This window comes from Carica papaya, unplaced genomic scaffold (assembly GCF_054855325.1).
Source record: "Carica papaya isolate Zhongbai unplaced genomic scaffold, ASM5485532v1 h2tg000035l, whole genome shotgun sequence".
Taxonomy (NCBI): domain Eukaryota; kingdom Viridiplantae; phylum Streptophyta; class Magnoliopsida; order Brassicales; family Caricaceae; genus Carica; species Carica papaya.
In genome coordinates this window covers 112,317-128,180 of record NW_028277156.1, presented here as the reverse complement: position 1 = coordinate 128,180, position 15,864 = coordinate 112,317, and the positions used below count along the sequence as shown (strand labels likewise).

The window sequence follows — 15,864 nt, the reverse complement described above, 5'->3', positions numbered from 1 at the left end:
AGCATAGGATCCTTAGTTTGCAGCAATCTAAATATAGATCTAGGTTCCAACAACGAGATATTATTCTGCATGTTTCCTAATGATCCAGATTACAACATTGAAATATTATTAATACTATAGGTTTAGTGAAGATGGTGATCCAAGTAGCAGCAATGGATTGTTTCTCTGCATAGCTAGTGATGGTGACACTTAATTGTTGTTTTGCAACCATGGTCGCGTAGATTTGGTTTGCAGCTTCAAATTGTTATTCTGCAATCGCTGATATTGTGATTTAAACAACAGAAATGAACTGTTATTCTTTGCTCGATTTCACAGAGATCCAGATTGCAGCAATGAACTGTCTTTCCTCATTGGCATTGATGGTCTAGAAAGCTTGATTTCGATGCCCAGTAGTAAGGATGTCAAGGTACATTTTGGTTCAGAATGGCTTTGAAATTTAGCTTTTTTCTTCTGCAAAAACTACGCGTGACTCATTAGTGATACCTTAACACTAAGATTTATTATCTATAGACTAATTTTCAACCAACATATTAAGCTCTTTATAAGATTTGCACAATAATTTGTTTATAATTTATTTCTATAAGTCACTCTATAGACATTCCCCCCTCCCCCCGGGCCCTTTATAAGATTTTTCCACTTCTGCCAGTATATACAAATGTATTGAAAATTATCAATTCAAAATTTATATATCTATAAATAAATACTTAAAAATTAATCCATTATTAGCTACATAATTGGCATATACGTCTATAAAAAATAGTTTATTCAAATTAAGTTGCGCATTTTTGTGTCTACTAATATGAGATTTTGTTGTAATTAGTACATATATATATATAATTACGAATTTTCACTAAAAACACTAATAAATAAATATTTTAAAATGGAAATACTAATAATACATATATTTAAAGAAGAATAATAATTACAAGCATTAAAATTTCAATAATTAGACAATAACATTAAAGATTAATAATTAATACATACATGAACTTTACCACATACAATATAAACGTGAAGGAACACTAGGTAGTTAGTAATTATTTTCATATTTTTCAATGAACATTTAGGCAGGCTGTAGTTTATGTTGTGAATTTAAAATTTATTATTAGATAACTATTGCTTAAAAGTGTTTTTTATCAAATACTATTTGATGTTTAATAAAAATTATTGTAAAAATTGTTGTTACTTAAAAAAAACATAAGTTTTATGTTTTGTGAAAGTGACTTTTGAAATTTTAAATATAAATTCACTATAAGTCAAGAACAAATAATATTTATTTGATTTTCCAAAAAAATGGTAAAAGAAAGGGGTTATAGTACGAAACCTATAGACGACTAGTAATTTGGCATTGAGTCAACTCTAGAACATCTATGAAATTTAGTAGTGACTTTGGATGAGCTTCTGCATGTAGAAAACAAAGGATATCATTATATGTACTGTGTATATGTATGTACACATATATTAAAATTTAATTTTAATATATGTGTACATACATATACACATAGTACATATAATGATATCAGTTACAACTTTTCATGAGGACTGAGAAATCACCTTTGTCACCTAAACTATTGAACTTCAAATGTAGGTATGGGTTCTAAACCATACGTTGTTTCTTAACACGGTTCTCACCCTTATCCTCCTCACCATCTTCCCCAGTCACATTACTGCTAATATTCTTAGAGGCAAATGTCGTCTTTCTCACTTTGGATTTTTCATTTCTAGCTCCAACTTTTGGTTCCTTTCTGTTTGACATTGGAGTACTTTGGCCAGCTTAAGACATCCCTAATGGGTTCATCTTAGCTTGATTTATCTCAACTCCATTACCATTATCTCCTTGATCCATATCTTTCTTCTTCCCTTTCAGGTCCTTAGGGTCAACATTGGCCACCTCCTTCTTGGCTGTTGACACACTAGCTCCCTCATTGATCTTCACACTTTTTAATACTCTCTTCCTTAAGCTTTGATCCGTGTTTTCTTTACAAACACAGCTGGTTGGTCTAGCATCAGATTCGATTTTATCTTATCTCTTTTTCTTGATCACGTGTTTCCACACATCCCTAACATTTTGTGGTGAAAATGGGTTTCTCAAAACATAAGCATGTACCATCTTGCAAGGATTTGAGAGAAACTATGGTTGTCTCTTATGTTATCACTGCATGATAATGAAAATAAATTAAAAACATCTGAAAATTAAAAAAGATTTATGAAATCTTGCATCAACTTATTAATTATAGTAATCCATGTTCTTCTGATTGTGTTTACAAAAACAATAATATCTCTATCATGTAATTCCATGGATGTCATAAAAAGTTTGAAACGATCTGGTTGTGCCAAAATCATTTCCATAACAATAACTCCCCATTTAGTAACTAGGTCACTAAAAGAATGAAGAACAAAAACAATAATATCTCTATCATGTAATTCTATGAATGTCATAAAAAGTTTGAAACGATCTGGTTGTGCCAAAATCATGTCCATAACAATAACTCCCCATTTAGTAACTAGGTCACTGAAAAAATGAAAAACAAAAAAAGACATTAAAATTGATCAATCTAATGTGAAAAATAGGAAAAAATAAAAAAATAGTTCAAAAATTTTCTTAATAAAATTATATCTTATGTATAAATATGAAATCTAATGAAGTAATGCATAATATTATATATATATATATATACATGCATGTGGGTATGCTTGCTTGTATTGGTTAATGACATAATGTTTGTAATTGCAAAAAAATATCAAAATTCATAATTAATGATTGTACCTAATTTTAAGCTTCAGAACAAATTTAAGATTAAATACATATACAGACCTACAGAAATGTGAAACGTGCCAGGGCACGACAGCTTAGTGCACCAATGTTCCATCTTATGTAATAAGTATTGGGATAATAAAATGTGATTAGTCATGTGTTTATATTATATCATATCATGAATCATATAATTGTCGAGTTAAAATATTATTTTGAACGTACAAATAATAATTATATATTATTAAAGTTAAAAGACCATATTAATGACATAATCCTTATATTAGCTAGATATATTTAAACTTTTACCCTAAAATATTAATGATTAAAATAGATTTACATTATTAAAATGGAAAAATTGTATCTAGTTCTCATCTTATATAGCATTTGTTATAGGATTATGTTTCCTTTTAATTTATTTAACATTACTATCCTTGATTTACTATTTCTAATAATAGGAATAGTTGAATATAACTATGTACACTCATTTTTATATATATCTAAAATGAGAGATAGACATATATAATGTATAACAAATACAATTTGTTTCCTTCATTTAGAAAAAATACAAAAAGACAACAAAGGACAACAATTTACATGAAAAAAAATTCTGAATTTTAGATTATAAAAATAATCAAGTATCACTATCAAACCAAAAAAAAAAACTAGAAAATATTAAAAAAAATGTTAAATAAAATGAAACATGTATACATGGACAACCCTATATATGTTTGCATGCATGTCGTAAAAGCAATTCTAGTTCAAACAAAAAGGAAAAACATAATACATACACTTAAAAAGGAGAATTTAGTTGTATATATATATATACATATGTTACAATACCACCTTTTCCTTCAATTCTTTTCCTTATGTATATGTGCACTATATTTTTATTTGTGCTATATGGTTAAGTAGTAGATCCATAAAAAATCTGAACAAATTTATCTAAAAAATCTCCATTTTTATGCAAGACATTGGTATAGATAAATATCTGGCAAGATCTATACCAATACATACGCAAACATGCACAAACATATATAAAAAATACATATGCCTATAGAGAAAGAGAAACCAAAATCAAACCTACAATTAGATAAGAAAATATTTTTGTCAAAATAAGAGCATAAATTTAAATCAAAACCAAGATAAAAAGCGATAATCAAAATTTGGATTCATTTAATATCTATATATATCCATATATAACATATATATATATATGGGAGTTTACCTCTATACTTGTACTGTCTAAGTAGTGAAGACAAGTACATGAGCATGATTGTGTGTCGATTAACCACTAGGACAGAGAGGCCTTAAGCGAAGGTTGGGATAGAGCACTTTATAAGACAATCATTGTTCTTTACCTCCATTTTCATTAAGGGAAAAAACTAGTCAATATACCTAGAACCAAAGAAGAAGAAGATAATTAAAAAGGATGATGGTATTAAAAGATCATATAAAGAGAAAAGATAAGCTTTAGGTTTGAGGAGAAAAATTGAGAAGATGATGATGATAAAGAGAGAAGAATTCAGAAAAGCCCTAATTGATGTCAAAGCTTGACGATTGAATTGAAAACCAGGGGGAGAGCACAAAATGGTGAGTTTTAGGTGGAGAGAAAGACTCAAGAGAGCATATTAAAGAGGATGAATAAAGAAGACAAAGTTCAAGCTGTTAGAGTCTGAAACCTACCATGATATATATATATAGAGAGATAGACAGATAGAGAGATATAGAGAGAGTCAAGAAAAAGACTATTTTTGGGCTTATAAAGAAATGATTGATGGTTGCACCATTGATGTGTGGCACATGCGACGACGTGATAACTTCTGAACCGTTTATTGAAAATCCTATTGAAAAGGCAAAAGAAAAGGGATAAGTTTTCTTTATATGGAATTATTTTTAAACATCAAATTATTCTTTTACACGTTTAACATGTGACAGTACTAACCGTTAATTTCATGGATAAAAGTACAAACTGTTTGATGCAAAGAAGCTAAAAACACTCAAGATACTCAAAGAGCATCAGAAGGTGACTTGAAGCAAATTTCAAATGATGTAAATACAAATACAGTTCCAAACCTAAAAAATTTCAGTGGACCAGTAATAAGATCAAAGGCAAAGAAGCTTAAAGAGTTACTCCAAGTTTTTACTCAAAAACATGTGGATGATGGGCTGACCAATTATGGAAAGTTCAAATATGAGCTTTTTAAACAGCCCAAATTCGTAACTTTAATTGGACTTAAGTGATTTGGGATAATTTGGGCTTGTTTGAGTCTTATTGATAATGGATGAATAAGCCTTGTGTATGGGCTGGATTAGTTGAGTTATTTTAAGTATTTTGGATTGTTTTATTTTAGTTTGAGTTAATTAAGCCCATATAGTTAAGTATAACTCATTTTGGACTTAAGTGTTATCTTAGTGTTATTACAAGAATGAGCCCATAACTATATAGTGTCACAAACAATTAGTAGTGTTGGTTAAGAAGATTGGAGTTACAAGGAGTTACATAACAATTACATGCCTATAATTAGCCTAGTTACTGTTGGAGTTACAATTGTAATTACCACATAATTAACCTAGTTATTGTAGGAGTTACAATTGTAGTTATTGTATTGTAACTTATCATTGATTTCTTTGGCTATAAATACCAAAGGAACTCTTTGTGGACATCAAGAGTTGTAATCAAACATTTTAGAATTGAGTTGAGAGCGTTTTGGCTTTCTTTTCACTTTATGCACAAAGTGTTGATTTGGAATACAATTGTTATCACTTGTATTTCAATTTTGATTTCCTATTTCGATTGTTCTTGGTGCTTGTTTGGATTGGGTTCAAGGGATATCATTTATCTTTCTTGAATTCTCTTTAACTTCTACCATTTGGATGATTGAATAAATTTGATTCCTTTTTTACTTGTGATCTAAATTCTGTTCTAAACCGATTGAAGAGTTTTAAGGTTCAAGCAAGGGTCTTGAGGTTCCACATCATTTGGTATCAGAGCATTGGTTCACCAAGTAAATTAGTCTATCCTTATTTTGTTGTCTTTATTTTCATTTTTTCTTACAAAAAAAAAATAGACAAATTTGCATTCAGCAAAAAAAAAATCAGATTAGTCTAATTTGCTTAATTGTGCAAAACACATTTCCACATATTCTACCTTGTGTAATTGACACAGATGCTGTTATTTCTCTTTTATTTATCTCATAAAATATTCAAATACATTTAAAATTTAAAAGAAAAACTCGTTTTAAGGCTGTTTGTTTGGTTGAGATTGTTTGTGTAATTTTTGGGGCCGTTTGGAAACAACTCACCTCAATTGAGTTGGTTTTCATCCAAAACTATTTGTTTCACTTAATTTGAGTATTTTGGGTGATAATTTGTGGTTCTATTAGAAAATTACAAGTTTCGTGCATTAAATTCCATATTCATCATTTTTTTTTCTTGCATCTTTAGTTTTCATTTAATATTTCTGTCCATTTGCTTCTTATTACATCTTAAGGTAATAATATTGATTCGTTGTTGCCTAATTAACATAAAAATCATCATACACTTATATCAAGTGTGTGCTCTTCATTGTTTAGATTGTTCTAGTTTGCTTTTATAGTTGAATTCGTGTATCTTGTTTTTTTAGGAATTCTTTATTATCTCTAATTAAAATTGAGTACATAGTGATAATTAATTATTATTTAATTGGCCATTTTGTATAAAGTTATAAAATATTGCTTGAGTGTTAAAAATCAAGAGAGTGTGAGCTCAAAAGAGGGTAGAAGCCAAAATTGAGTGAATCACGAGTGCCCATACTACGAGAGTAAACCGTGAGGGAGTGATTTGTGAGGTTGCAATCTATTTTTGTTTGTCATTAAAATTTTAGATTTGAAGATGGAGCCACAATGGAGTGAAAGAACATCAAAAGATCAAGAATTCATCATCAAAGCAATGCAACAACAATTTGAGAGGATTCAACTAGCTATTGACAACATGAATGAGAAATTAGAGAAACAACAACATGAGTTAAATTCCATGAGAGGGGTAAGAAGACTTCCAACACCACTTTTTGATGAGGAATTGGAGGAAGAATTTGATGACCAAGCTACTTTGGTCAATGCAGGTCGAAATTTTGATAGGGGTCGAAACAATCTTGATAAAAACATTGGGAGCATCAAAATGAAAATCCTATCGTTTCTAGGCAAGAATGATCTAAATGCTTATCGTGAATGGGAGCACAAGGTGGAGCTTATATTTGAGTGCCACAATTATTCGGAGGAGAAAAAGATAAAGCTTGCGGTCATGGAGTTTGGAGAGTATGCCATTATGTGGTGGGATCAACTCATCACAAATAAAAAGAGAAATGGAGAGAGATTTATTTCCTCTTGGGCCGAAATGAAGGCTATCATGAGAAAGCACTTTGTTCCTACTCACTACTATAGGGACTTACATCAAAAATTGCAAGGCCTTATACAAGGTAACAAGAGTGTAGAAGACTACTACAAAGAGATGGAGATAGCCATGATAAGGGCTAATATTGCAGAGAATAGGGAAGCTACTATGGCAAGGTTCTTAAATGGCCTTAACAAATACATAGCCAACATTGTAGAGCTTCAACATTATGTGGAGATTGATGATATGGTGCACATGTCTTTAAATATTGAAAGACAATTAAAGAGAAAGGGGAACACAAGGCAAGCCAACACTTACTCGGCCCAAAATTCCAATTGGAGACCGAATTGGAGGGGAGATAACAAGGTTGTCCAATTCAAAAGAGATGATAAAACCAAGCCAAAAGATGCTAATGATAATAAAAATAAAGGTATTTCTAACTCCCAAACTCCTAGGAATAGAGATATCAAGTATTTTAGATGCTTGGGTTTTGGTCATATTGCATCTCAATGCCCAAATAAAAGGGTAATGGTGATGCGTGGTGATGGTGTTGAAACGGATGATGAGAATGATGTGGAGGATGAAATGCCTCCTTTGGAGGATTGTAATGATGGGTAAATGCCTATGGAAGGTAGATTGTCGGTTTCTAGACGTGCTTTGAATATGCAAGTAAGGAATAATGATGAGGGAGTTAAGTTGCAAAGAGAGAACATTTTTCATTCTAGATGTCTAGTGAATAAAAAATTGTGTAGCATGATTATTGATAGGGGTAGTTGTGTAAATGTGGCTAGTACCTTATTTGTTGATAAACTGGGTTTGGAAGCTACAAAACATCCTAAACCTTATAAGTGCAATGGTTTAACAATAGTGGGGAGGTAAGAGTTAATAAATAAGTGAGGGTGCCTTTTACTATTGGGAAGTATAGTGATGAGGTGATATGTGATGTAGTTCCTATGTAAGCTAGTCATATTTTACTGGGTAGACCATGGCAATGGGATATGAGAGTGATGCATGATGGGTATCTCAATAGGTACATGGTAGGAAAAGAGGGCAAAAAGTATACTCTTCTTCCTTTAACCCCTAGACAAGTTTTTGAAGACCAAATGCAACTTGAAAAGTCCCATGATGAATTTGCATAAAGAGAGACCGAAAGAAAAAGAAAAAAAAAAAGAGAAAAGAAAAGAGAGTGAGATAAAATTAGAGTGGAAAAATGAAGATCAAAAGGAAAAAGAAAGAGAGATACATTCGACCATAGAAAAGAATGAAGGAAAGAAAATGAGCTTTTATGCTAAAATGAGAGATGTGAGGAAAGCTTTATTTTCTAACAAGCCAATTATTGTACTCATGTACAAGGAAGCTTGTTTCTCAACTAACGAACTTGATCTTTCTTTGCCAAGTGTTGTGGTTGAAGTTTTGCAGGAATTTAGCGATGTTTTTCTCGATGATCTACCTCAAGGTTTACCACCTTTGAGAGGGATTGAGCATCAAATTGACTTCATTCCCAGGGCTACCATACCAAATAGACCAGCCTATAGGAACAATCCTGATGAGACCAAAGAGCTTCAAAGGCAAGTGGAGGAGCTCTTCCAAAACGGGCACATTCGAGAAAGTTTAAGTCCATGCGCAGTGCTCGTCTTATTAGTACCCAAAAAAGATGGTAGTTGGCGTATGTATGTTGATTGTAGAGCCGTCAACAAAATAACGGTAAAATATCGACACCCAATATCTCGACTTGATGATATGTTAGATGAGTTGCATGGTGCTTGTGTATTTTCTAAAATTGATCTTAAAAATGGTTATCACCAAATAAGAATGAAACCAGGAGATGAATGGAAAACTGCTTTTAAAACAAAACAAGGGTTATATGAGTGGTTGATTATGCCATTTGGCTTAACTAATGCTCCAAGTACTTTCATGCATTTAATGAACCATGTTTTACGTGAATTTATTGGAAAGTTTGTGGTTGTCTACTTTGATGACATTCTTGTGTATAGCAAATCTATTGATGAGCATGCCATACATTTGAGGCAAGTGTTTGACACATTACGCAAATTTTAACTATATGCTAACATGAAAAAATGTACATTTTGCATTGATCGCATCATTTTCTTAGGATATGTCATGAGTGCAAAAGGAATCGAGGTAGATAGTGAAAAGGTAAAGGCTATTCAAGAGTGGCTGACACCTAAAAGTGTAAGTGAGGTGCGTAGTTTTCATGGTTTGACAAGTTTCTATAGGAGATTTGTAAAAGATTTTAGTGTCGTTGATGCCTTTTAACTGAAATTATGGAAAAAGATAAGGGGTTTGTTTGGGGAAAAGAACAAGAACATGCATTTTCCTTATTGAAAGAAAAGTTATGTAATGCGCCTTTATTAAAATTGCCTAATTTTGATTCAACTTTTAAAATTTAATGTGATGCCTCTAGGCTTGGGATATGTGCTGTTCTTATGCAGGATAAAAGACTCATTGCTTACTTCAGTGAGAAGCTCAATGGTGCACAATTGAATTACTCCACCTATGACAAAGAGTTTTATGCTTTGGTAAGAGCATTATAGACATGACAACATTATTTGTTACCAAAAGAATTTGTGATTCACACTGATCATGAATCTTTGAGGCATTTGAAAGGGCCAGGCAAGCTTAATAAACGACATGCAAAATGGGTAGAATTTATAGAGTCATTCCCATATGTGATCCAATATAAGCAAGGAAAAGAAAATGTGGTAGCTTATGCGCTTTCAAGAAGGTACAGTCTTATCTCTACTCTTTCTACAAAATTATTGGGATTTGAGCATTTCAAAGAATTGTATGTGCATGATAGTGATTTTTCAAATGTTTATGTGGCTTGTGAACATCTAGTATTTCAAGACTTTTATAGGCATGATGGTTTTCTATTTAAAAAGGAAAAATTATGTGTGCCTAATAGTTCTATTAGGGAGTTGCTTGTTCGTGAAGCACATAGTGGTGGTTTAATGGGACATTTTGGGATTGGCAAAACTTTGAGCATTTTACATGAACATTTCTTTTGGCCTAATATGCGCAGACATATTGAGAAAATTTGTGTGCAGTGCATCTCATGTAGGCAAGCTAAGTATAGAGTTCAACCACATGGATTATATATGCCATTACCCATGCCTACACATCCTTGGGTTAATATTTCTATGGACTTTTTGTTGGGTTTGCCTAGGACTAGAAAAGACCGAGACTCAATTTATTGTTGTTGATCGTTTTTTCAAAATGGCACACTTTATACCATGTCACAAAACAGATGATGCCACACACATAGTGAATTTGTTTTTCCACGAAGTTGTTAGAATGCATGGCATTCCTAAAACCATTGTGTCCGATAGGGATGTTAAGTTTTAAACCACTTTTGGCGAGTTTTGAGGTCCAAACTTGGGACCAAACTTTTATTTTCTACTACTTCACATCTACAAACGAATGGTCAAACTGAAGTAGTAAATAGAACAGTTGGTACATTATTACGTGCTTTAATTGGAAGGAATATTAAAACTTGGGAAGATATGCCACCATTTGTTGAATTTGCTTATAATCGGAGTATACATTCTTCTACTGGATTTTCTCCTTTTGAAATTGTGTATAGTTTTAATCCCTTAACTCCACTTGATTTGTTGCCTATTCCTATAAGTGACATTTCTAATTTGGATGGACATAAGAAAGCAAAAATGGTTAAAGTAATTCATGAAAAAGCATGGCAGAACATTGAAAAGAAAAATGAACAAGTAGCATCCCATGTCAATAAAGGAAGGCGCAAGATTTCATTTGAACCCGGAGATTGAATGTGGGTTCATATGCGCAAGGAACGATTTCCATCAAAATGAAAATTTAAGTTGGATGCTCGTGGGGATGGTCCATTTCAAATTATAGCCAAAATCAATGAAAATGCCTACAAAGTGGACCTACCAGGTGAGTATAGTGTTTCAGCTACATTTAACATATCTGATTTATCCCCTTTTGAAATTGATGCAGGAATTGATTCGAGGACGAATCCTTTTAAGGGGAGGGGGAATGATGCAAACAAGGCTAAAAATACTTAAGATACTCAAAGAGTATCAAAAGGTGACTTGGAGCAAATTTCAAATGATGTAAACACAAATACAGTTCCAAATCTAGAAAGTTTCAGCGGACTAGTAACAAGATCAATGGAATAGAAGCTTAAAGAGTTGCTCCAAGTTTTTACTCAAAAACATGTGGATGATGGGTTGGCCAATTGTGGAAAGTTTAAATATGAGCTTTTTGAACAGCCCAAATTCGTAACTTTAATTGGATTTAAGTGATTTGGGATAATTTGGGCTTGTTTGAGTCTTATTGATAATGGATGAATAAGCCTTGTGTATGGGCTGGATTAGTTGAGTTGTTTTAAGTATTTTGGATTGTTTTATTTTAGTTTGAGTTAATTAAGCCCATATAGGTAAGTATAACTCATTTTGGGCTTAAGTCTTGTCTTAGTGTTATTACAAGAATGAGCCCAAAACTATATGGTGCCACAAATAATTAGTGGTATTGGTTAAGAAGATTGCAGTTACAAAGAGTTACATAACAATTACATACCTATAATTAGCCTAGTTATTATTGGAGTTACAATTGTAATTACCACATAATTAACCTAGTTATTGTAGTTATTGTATTGTAACTTATCATTGATTTCTTTGGCTATAAATACCAAAGGAACTCTTCTTTGTGGACATTAAGAGTTGTAATCAAACATTTCATAATTGAGTTGAGAGCATTTTGGCTTTCTTTTCACTTTATGCACAAGGTGTTGATTTAGAATACAATTGTTATCACTTGTATTTCAATTTTGATTTCCTATTTCAATTGTTCTTGATGCTTGTTTGAATTGGGTTCAAGGGATATCATTTATCTTTCTTGGGTTCTCTTTAACTTCTACCATTTGAGTGATTGAACAAATTTGATTCCTTTTTTACTTGTAATCTAAATTCCATTCTAAATCGATTGAAGAGTTTTAAGGTTCAAGCAAGGGTCTTGGGGTTCCGCATCACCGTTAGATTTCACGGATTAAAAAAAATAGTAATGTCTATCTCATTTGACTATACTAACGCAAGGAGTAAACCTAAGAAATTATCAAAAGTTTCTTCCAATCTAAATTTGGTAAACATTTATGTACCATATTCATTTATTTAAGTTATTTTTTTTTATTTTTCACTTTTATGATTTCACTTAAAGGGTTAGTTTGAATAGAAAATTATTCATGCGTAATTAACTTTTTCTATCTTTGTTTCTATTAAATACATCATAATTAATTACCACAAATACAGTTATCTTGTGATTAAGATCTTTGTACTCTACTTGAAGTTTATTAGTACAAACATAACTAATAACGTATAATTCATTAATTTATAAGTGTATTATAGGCCGATAGTAGTCAAATTGTAATATTTGATTGATAGAACCTATGACTTAATTGATTAATATGTTAATAAAACTCATGATTAATTTGAATTTTGTCTCAGACAAATTATAACATGTTGGATGTAAAAAATTTTATGATGGCTAAATTTTTTTAGTTGGTATCATCTAAAGGACTAAAAAAATTTGACACGTATCATATGTGATGGCATGAGAACTTAGGGTCACTCAATTGAAAATTTTAATGAAAAAGTTTAAAAAATAAGTGCTTCATTTTTTTTAGGTGGCGTCACTTTTAAACATCCAATCATTGGTTCACACGTTGGAGCTTATGTCAACTTATGATATTACTAACTATTTGCTTTCACAAACAAAAAGTTGGCAACGTTTATCTCATTTGACCATAGTAATACAAATAATATACTTACAAAATCACAAAAAAGTTCCTACAATCTTAATTTGGTAAAAAAATTTAATATCACTTTTAATTTTTCAATTATGTAGTTGTCTGTTCTTTTCTAATTTTGACGAGTTCACTTGAAGAAGAAATTTAAGTAGAAAATCATTTAAGCATAATTAACTTTTTCTACCTTTATTTTTATTAAATACATCATAATCAATTACCATTAATGCTATGATATTGTAATAACATGTAACTTGTCTATTTAGTAGTGTATTATAAGTTGGTAGTAGTCAGCTTGTAATATTTAATTCAACAGGACTTGCGACTTAGTTGATTAATATGTTTATGGAACTATCATGATTAAGTTGAGTTTTATTGTGACATCCCAAATGCTAATTAAGGCATAAGGGTGTCAGATACATAAATAGATTACGAGTGCATGATAAAAATTGTATGCAGTGGAGCAAATTATTTCAAATTCCTTACCAAAATATATGAGTTCCAATTAGACATATATATAACTGAGGCCAGAAGTGGCAACAAAATACAAGATATTAAAAATACAAAAGGGTCACTTCTATCATTATGTGATTGGACTAATCAAAGTGTGGGACAAGTCATGCACTCAAGGGTTGTGGATCCACGAGATTCTCAAAGACTTCAAGGGGTAGATCAGCGGTCGATTCCCCATTATCTTCCTCATCTGTGGGGGGGGGGCATGGAAAGGGTGAGTTCCATATACTCAGTAGGAAAAATAATATTTAAATAACATCGTAAGATTTTAAAAGTGAATAATTATGTTATTAATACTTACCATCATGTCACGTCGGGGTTCTATCTTGCTTTATGAAAATAATTTATTTATCTAAAGAAATATCATCTCACACTCACAATAATAAAATAAAAATCACTCTTACGATAGAAAAAATTAAATAAATCATGAAATACTCAGATTTGTGTGTCATGCTTTGCAAAGTTGTTTCGAATTTCATCCCTGAGAACAGATACAGATTTTCGACTACTCATGTGGAATGACCAGATCAGATGCAAAAAATAGCAATTTACTCATACACATTTCTGACTTACCAAATCATGGTACAATCTATGACCACGGCCATACCAACCACAGTGGTTCTATAAGATATTCTATAGCCACGATAGTACTTAGCCAAATATGACTCCTAACAGATATTTGCGTCATCGCTCTTGTTAGAGGGTACGCGTCATCTAAAGGGAGCAGTTCTTTCACGTCTTTCCAGACCAGATAGATTTTTATTTTTTAATAGAAAAAATTAAAATGATTAGATCAAATTTTTATATTTGAAAAAAAAGTTTAATTAATTAATTAATTAATTAAATTATAAATTAATAACAATAAAAATAGGTTTATTATTATTAATCTATAATATATTAATTTAATTAACTATTTTAAAGTTGTTTTCTTTAATTTATTTTTAAAATATTTAAATATGGTGTATCTATTTTAACTTTTTCAGTTAAAAATAATAAAATTTTGATGTTTGAAATAAATAAATAAATAATTAGAAACTGATTTTAATAATTTGTCCTAAATATTTTCACTTCGAGGACTAACTAAAAAAATTATCATTTAATTTATGACTAGAGAAAATATTTCTCTTTCTCAATTTTTTGTGCTACTTTATTCTCTCACAAATATATATTCAAAGTACATTATCGTTGCACTATTTTTTTTTGGAGGCGGGGGCCCAGGGGTTTAGAGTAAAAACATATCTACTTAATTTTTGTATAGTAAAACCAATTTTTTTTAAGGTAATGCATTTACTAATACCACATTATTTGATCTCTATATAAAGTCAAGTTTATAATATTAATTATAATTAATATAATTATGCTTAACCAATAGACTTTCAACTAGTAGTTATACATATTTGTGATTAAATTAGAAATTAAAGTCTCGAGTCTTAATTATTGTAAAATTAAATCATATATTACATTGTACCAAAAAAGATTATAAACAATAACATATTATTTTAGACACTAACAAATTTTAAATTCAAATATTAATTTTTAACAGTAAGACATTTTTAAAAAAAATAATTTAATTATTAAAGCAACAATAATTTAGCTATGACAATCTTAAAAATTTTAAATTTAGTTAGTAATCAATAACACTTACTAAAGCTGTTGTAACATCCAGTATAAATGAATGTTTAACTTTTGGGTGTTTTGTAAGAAGTTTTAGTTAATTCAGGGGCCTTCTGCAAATTTAAAAGGGCTTAGGGACTTAGCAAAGAAAATTTCAAAATCACCAGATCTAACGGTACAAAATCCATTCCACCCAATTATAAATACCTTGCATTTGCTGAATTCAAAGGGGGGCAGAGAGAATGGAGCGGCTGAAAGGAAGTAGAGAAAGGAAAGTTCTGGAAGCGGTGAGGTCGACGAGAGAGGAGTGAATAGAACAAGTGCGAAGGCTTGGAGAAAAGGAATCTGCGGCGGGCTACATCATTACCGCGGGGGAGATTCGAAGGAGGATCGCCACTGCTAGCAAACACGCATCCAGAAGCGGGAGGTAAGATAAATTTGAACTTCAAACCTCGAATTTGAGATTCGTACGAAATGATGATCGGGAGCTGAATTATAAAATCAATTCGATCTTTGAACTTGAATATGAAATGGTTACGTTTACATTCCTGCATTGTGATATTATGGTTAAATTATAGATTCATGAAGTATGTATATCTATATCTACTTTACAATAAACATCTAAAATAACTAAAAAATTCTTCAGAATCTTCTTTTGATCTTGAATTCACCCTTAAACCGAACTAATTTGCACTGAGGGTGTGAATTGGGGTGAGTTTCACGGACTTACTAAAAATAAAGTAGTATTCAAAATAGAGATATGCAAACACATATTCATATGGGTTTAATAAAACCAATACAAATTTTATCGAATAAAATC

The 15,864-nt window shown here is 31.0% G+C and overlaps 1 pseudogene; it reads left to right on the top strand.

Annotated features, from left to right (window-relative positions):
* Positions 1-6,724: 6,724 nt before the first annotated feature.
* LOC148239660 (uncharacterized) lies at positions 6,725-9,286 on the top strand (annotated as a pseudogene).
* Positions 9,287-15,864: the final 6,578 nt, after the last annotated feature.